The 7248-nt window shown below is 37.4% G+C and overlaps 1 protein-coding gene across 1 annotated transcript in view; it reads left to right on the top strand.

Annotated features, from left to right (window-relative positions):
• KCNMB2 (potassium calcium-activated channel subfamily M regulatory beta subunit 2) overlaps nucleotides 3355-7248 on the top strand; it is a 303937-nt gene continuing 300043 nt past the window's right edge. Inside the window, exon 1 of the mRNA XM_005675293.3 lies at nucleotides 3355-3769. The gene's annotated coding sequence lies outside the window, so the exon portion shown is untranslated. The remainder of the gene's footprint in view (nucleotides 3770-7248) is intronic.

Below are 7248 nucleotides of genomic sequence, written 5' to 3'. Positions count from 1 at the left end.
AACACGCTTTTAACAAATCCAGCATAGGTTCTCTCTCGTTGAAGGAGGTGTAAGTGCCAAAGATACTTTATTATCTGAAACTTCATTATAGGAAGGAACTAAGGGGACAGTTATTGGAATGTGATCCAGAAAGCAAAACAAAAACAAGAAATTCGTCTTTTATGATCCAATAAGAGAGATTCTTCTTGCTCCACACTCCCTCTCTTTTCTCTAGCCAGGCCACCTTTTCTGCCCACTTTCTTTTCTCCTTTTTCCTATCATACCTCCTACTTCCTTCAGTGATAGGACCAAATCATGACAACCAGTCCCATCGCTTCATGGCAAATAGATGGGGAAACAACGGTAACAGTGACAGACTATTTTCTTGGGCTCCAAAATCACTGAATATGGTGACTGCAGCCATGAAATTAAAAGACGCTTGTTCCTTGGAGGAAAAGCTATGACCAACCTAGACAGAGTATTAAAAAGCAGGGACATTACTTTGCCTACAAAGGTCCATCTAGTCAAAGCTATGGTTTTTCCAGGGGTCATGTACAGATGTAAGAGCTGGACAATAAAAAAAAGCTGAATGCCAAAGAACTGATACCTTCAAACTGTGGTATTGGGGAAGACTCTTGAGAATCCCTTGGACAGCAAGGAGATCAAACCAGTCAATCCTAAAGGAAGTCAGCCCTGAATATTAGTTGGAAAGAGTGATGCTGAAGCTGAAGCTCCAATACTTTGAACACCTGATGCGAAGAACTGACTCATTGGAAAAGACCCTGATCCTGGGAACAACTGAAGACAGGAGGAGAAGGGGATGACAGAGAATAAGATGGTTGGATGGCATCACCAACTTGATGGACATGAGTTTAAGCAAGCTCCAGGAGATGGTGATGGACAGGAAAGCCTGGCATGTTGCAGTCCATGGGGTCACAAAGAGTTGGACACAACTGTGCAACTGAACAATGATGACCTCATGATGATCTAATCATTTATCTTCATCAATAAAAACCAGCACTTATTTTAGTATTTCTGTTCACAAGAACTACTCTTCCCTTTCTGTGTACCCTGTCTCATTATCACTGAGTCTTACAATAGTCATTCCTGATCACCCCATTTTACAGGGGATGCTAACAGAGCCAAGTTTCAAAACCAGGCATCCTATGTCACAGCCTATATCCTCTTCCAATACCATGTTACCTCCAGAAATTCTGTCCTTCCTTCTTAAAGATCTCTTTCTCTCTTCTTTCCCTCCCCTTAGCTTTCCTTCCTCATTTCCTGCCCTTTCTCCATTACCTCAACAAGCCATCTTTCACCCCATGCCACTGCCATCTGAACTGCCTCTTCTGGAAACCTGCTTCATCCTCAAAGAGGTCAAATGATTTTTGCTCCTCCAGAGACAGAGCCTCTCTGAAGCATCACTAACTATCTCTGCCCCAGTCCCAGCTTCTTCATCAACGTCCTATCCATATCTCTTAGATTATAAACAGCTATTTCCTAAAATGATCACACCTGAGACTGGAGGGAAGTGTCCAGCTGGGGAGAGGAGTTTCTCTCTCTTTCTCTCTCTCCCCACAAATCAGATATGGTGCTGTTAAAGGCTTTTAAATTGTCATTTAAACACTTCCTTACATTAAAAAAAGATTATTTGAGATATGCAATTTATAATATTACTCTTGTCATTTTTTAAAGAGAATAGCATAAACTCATTTTCCATGAAATAATATTTCTTCCATTAAAAAACTTCTAAAGGATATGCTTGCCTATTTTTAAAAAAATCCACTGAATTTTTATTAAATGCTGAAAAATAATCTCTCAACAATTTCATTTTGGAATTCTCAGGCTCTTCCTTCAGGGGTGTGAGTTACTCCAAGTACAAACTGAAAATGAGGTACTAAAGACAATAATTTTGTATTCCCCAGACTCTTTAAAACTGTGAAATTTAATTACTTGGCTAAGAAACACTTTCTCTTGCATGATCATGAGGCTAGTGAAAGGTTTTGGACAAAATACAAAAAAAAATTTTCTTTTTTTCTACTTTAAGAACTGAAAATTTGAAACAGCCTTTTTGTCCTATCAACATAATGGGAGCAGAATTATTTTTTGAAATTTAAATTTATTTTCTGATTTTGCCCCAGGGAAATCACTGTAAGAATACTTAATCAGAATGAAATGTGTTTACAATTTGTGATACAAGGAGATTTTCTCACTAAGTCACACATTATTCTTGGAAAGAAATTGTTACCAGTCAAATAGTAGCTAAAATTCACATACAATTAGGGCAGGATAAAATCAACAACCAGAAGTTTAGGAAAGGATAAAAACAGAGAGAAAGGGAAAAATATGTATTTTTTAAAAAATCAGATACCTGAGCAATTCAAATATTCAGTTCTTGCATATAATAAATAATGGATGCTATATTTCCAAATAACAAAAATACCAGCAATTAAATAGTGTTGATCTGCAATCATCTCCTTTGAGATTTTGTTTTGCAGTAGTTTTTGTTTGTTAATCCCACCTCATTTTCACTTCTATAGGCCAGTATAGTAGAGTTCCATATTCCGTCTGCTGCTTTCTCTAAGCCCCTCCCCTGGAGCAGACCACTTGGTTTCCATAGTAACCAGTATAAAACTACTGCTCCTGGGGTAGCAGGAGGGGAGAAAGAAGAGCAGAAGGAAAGGATTAAACCTGAGTAGTGGAAGCAGAACACATCCTCTGCGTCACTGTGAGCCACCAAGAACTTTCTTCTGCTTCCCTACTTGGGGTAGTACATAGAACTTTTCAGAGTAGCACTTCTAGCAAGTAATTACCGTCTTCTCTGACCAATGGTAAGAAATCCCTCTTCCACCTTCCATGATCACAACGCTCCAAAGTGGATCAAGGTAGTATACACTTCCCCATCCCTTGCACCCATCATTCGTTCTTTCCATTTGGACAGTAGAGCCGGGCACATGACTGCTTCAAACTGGGACGTAGAGCTTGTAAATTAGTATGAAATAATAGATGTGCTCATTGATCCTTTCAATCCCTTTGATAACTAATTTGAAATTTTATGTAAATGTATGCCCTGAATCCTACCCCCTCGGTAATGATGAGACCGTTTCCTATGGGGACTGATTCTTTTACCTAACTCCAGGGAATTCTTATTTTTGTAACTGAGAAGGGAACGATTCCCTTGATGCGAGTGAGAATTGTTTGGGGAATCCTAGAATGTTTATTCTCAACTTCACTTTCCAATTTGTAAAAACACCAATTTGCAAAAGGAATTCTCTCTCCTATAGTTAAAAGGAATTTGGCAATGTGATCCAGTAGGCAGGGTGGTGTCGATCTCAGTCTCAGTAAGTCTGAGCCCTCTCTCTCTTTTTAATAGGAGAATTTGAAAGCAGTGGGGAACTGATGTTGGACCTATCACAGCATTGCTAACAGACAGCCTATTACAGTATTTAATAAAAACAGAAACAGCGTGCCCATCATAGGCTAATAAATCCTACCTCCTGCACGCTTTAAAAACAGTAAGAAGCAGCTTTAACGGAGCTTCAGATAACTAATTTCAAGCATGGCTGTCTAGCGTGCCTGTCACTCCTATTGTCCTTCCAAACTCTTTCAGACATTTTGAGCAGGGAGTATTAAAGCTATGAGTTAGCAAGGGTTGTGACATTAATGGTCCAGGAAGGCTTTAGGCACAAGAGGTAATGATGATTACCGGTGGCTATTTGGAGGACTGCACTGGATCGCTGTCATTAAAAATTAAGCGTGGCTTTTGAGGAAGATGTGACAACTACCGGAGGTAGGATTTGCATGTAAAACAAAGGAATCTGTTGCTGTTTCGTGCTTTTTTGTTTGCTCTGTGCTGTGTGGGTCGTGAATTGCAGGCAGGTGCGGAGTGAGAAGCAGGAAGGGGAGAGAGGGAGTGGGAGACAGATCTGCTTAAAGCAAAACACAGTGGATACTATTATGTTTTATGGCAGCAATGCCTCGAGGACAAACTGGCTCCAGACTCTTAGCCTGCTGAGTGTGCATTCCACGTTGCTTTTCCCATGGAGTAGAATGCTTAGAGGTCATGGAGAAAACAGTTTGCTTCTTATCTGTGGTGCCAGCTGGGCTGTTGGTAGGGTTGAGCGAGGACTTTGGTGGGTGGGAGGCATAAAGGTCCGAGAAAAAAAAAGAGGAAGCTGTCCTTAAGACTTGAAACCTGTTAGATAAATATTTTATTCCTATGGTCAGTATGCTTTGATAGCCAGAGACTAATTTTTTGAAAGGAAAATTAGAAGATTACAGTGGATTTCCCTGATAAAACTACTTTGAATTTAATCTATTATAAAAGAAAATTGGGTACCTTCGTCCATTTTGCATATTGAAAAGCTGATCCACACTGTATAAATGGTTTGGTTAAAGCAGATCAAGAGTTTTGCACTAAAGAAGGAGCTTTCTCTCTGTTCCTGCTCTTGTTTTTAAACAACTGCCAGGGCTGCAGATGGAAATGGTGATTCCTTAGAGGTTACGGACTTGGTTCAGCTTTTTTTTCCTTTTTTTTGTTTTTGTTTTTAAAAGAACAGCATAAAAGCTCAGTCCTCCTTGTGAGATGAGAGGGGCAGTTGGGTTCCAAAGTCCAGTGGATAATGAGTGGATTTGCAGGGGGAACTTACACTGCTTTGTACTTTATTATGGGATCAGTATAGCTCAATCAGAGAAGGAAATGTCAGGAAATCATAAGCTATTTTTTTTTTTTTAGCAAAAAATTCAATGATCAAAAACCAGTGTTTCTCCAACTTGATGTATGGTGCAAGTTCCAGTATTTGTCATTGCATGTGACCCTCAATGTGAGGTGGCAGAAACGTAATGACTGAATTGCTCCGTGCTATTGTGTTATTTCTCTATCAGACTTCACAAACTCCAAGATGTAAAGATGTTACTTTAGATTTTGAAAAACTATATTCTGATGCATGGTTTTGGTTATAATGAATGGTGAAGATACATAGAATAATTGTATATTCATAAAAGAATGTAATATTTTTCAGTGTATCTCAAACTTCTATAGTAATGTAGTATTAAGTAGAAATAAAAGTGACAGACTATTATGTTTTCAGCTAAATACTAGAATCAAGGCTAAGTGGGGCTTTTTCTCTTCTGTGATGCAGTTGAGTTTGCAAATTTGTGAGGTTCTGTGTATATAGTGCCATTCACAAACATACAAAGTTGAAATCATTGCCCTGTAGTGTGTGGCATCTATGCTTAAAGTTGTGTGTTCCTTTATCCTAATAGTGTGATGATTGTTACTGAACCAATCATACTCCCTTGGCTAGTCTTTATGTGATCAAGAGCACATGTCCAGGAAACAATCATCAGGATATCTAGTGCAATTGATGGATATGACATTGTTTTCTGCTTCTATGGGGCTAGTGGAATGTGTGACCTTGACCTTGTAAAGTCTCATTCTCTAGCCAATTTTGTTCACCAATCAAAAGCTCATATACAGAAAAAGAGAGCTCATAATACATAAACAGAAACACACACATTTAGTCACTATTGTCAGATTACAACTGAATATTGTTTCTGTTTTTTTCATTAATTTCATTCATTTGAAAAGAACTTTCACTGGTTCTGGTTTTACCAATATCTTCTGAATCTAATCTAATTAGGCATTTATTTTAGAGGCAATCTAAGACATCAGAGTTGTCAGCAGAAGAAATTATTTTGCAGTGGTCATACCCATAGCATTTTACTGATCAACTAAAATCACTTTTCATAATTTTTACAGCTTTGTGGGAAAAGGCTCTATATAATATTTTGGTGGTGTATTTGTTTACACTGAAATCCCTACAACATGAAAAATAAGGGGGAAATAAGATGATTTTTTTTTCTTTCTCTGGTAGGGAAAGCCAAACCAAGTAATTTAGTCAAAATAACCTACTTTGTGTCACAAGTTAATTTCATTACCTGTTTACATAAATAGATACCAACCAAAACATTTCCAAATATTCTTTCCTTTTAGTTTCTGCTACATCTAGTAATGAAAAAGTAACAATGCTCCAGTTACACAGAAAGCAAGTGTGAAACCTACCCTGACATAAAAAAATAAGCAAAGCTTTGGTCAGTCTTTTTTTTCTCCGTCCCCACAGGTAGCCCAGCCCTTGTATCAGTCACCAAGACACAAGTTACTAAGGCCAGGATCATCATCTTTGTTCTCTGTTTCTCTCATATACACACCCAGTCATCATTCTACTTTATCAGTAGATATCAGATCAGACATTTCTCAAACTAGCACAGTCTTCTCTTTGATCATCTCTCTCCTTGTACCAAAATATGAAAATTAAATCTAAAAGTATTCCTGCTATTATATAAAATAAAACAGAAGACCACAATAATGTACATATAATCCTGATTTTAATGCATATGTGTGTATGATAAAAAAAACTAGAAAAAAGCTGCACCAAAATGTTGGCAGTAGTTATATCAGTGTGGTATTATTGATGTATTTTATTCTTTTTATTTGTTGCAAAGATTTTTAGAGTTTTTAATATTTTTTCAAAAAGAAACTATTATTTTAATAGTCACAAGATTAACATCAAAATTTATCCATGTTTCTTTTCCAACCATGCTGCCATCTTTTCTCACTATCATACATTATATCACACACTACGTCTTCACCCTAAATTCCAAAGTAATTTTTTGATCCAAGCAAGACTGAGGAGAAGTTCTCTTTCCTATTAGACACCTTCCTCCTTGGGTTTCTTGTTACATCATGAAAAATTCAGCATTACCCTTTCTCAGAGACTGATTCCTACCTCAACTTAGATTTCTTAGAAAAGGAGAATGTGTGTGTGTGTGTGTTTAATTCTATAGACAGAGTAATTTTTTTTAACATCCATCATTTACTGGTTCCTCATTATCTCCTAAATGTTTAAATGTCGGACTGATCTGTGACTCAGTTATAAATCTTTTTTTTAATCTATATTGTTGTTCAGTTCTGTCTGACACCTTGCAGTGCCACAGACTGCAGTACACCAGGCTTCCCTGTCTTTTGTCTATATACTTACCCCCTAAATGAGTCTCAAGTCCTTAGAAATTGTAAACATCTCACAAATTCTAATTCCTAACCTAGACCTTTCCCCTAACCTCCAAACTTACATATTCAATTTCTTACAAAACTTAAATGCCTTATAAGCACCTTATACATAACATGCTGAAAGTCAAATTTCTGAATGTTCTCCTCCCATATTTCTCCCATGTATGTAAGTGGAAACTCTATTCTTCTACTTACTTGAG

This window comes from Capra hircus, chromosome 1 (genome assembly GCF_001704415.2).
Source record: "Capra hircus breed San Clemente chromosome 1, ASM170441v1, whole genome shotgun sequence".
NCBI classification, from domain to species: Eukaryota; Metazoa; Chordata; class Mammalia; order Artiodactyla; family Bovidae; genus Capra; species Capra hircus.
Note: the sequence above shows the minus strand (reverse complement) of the source record. Positions and strands in the feature narration are given on the sequence as shown.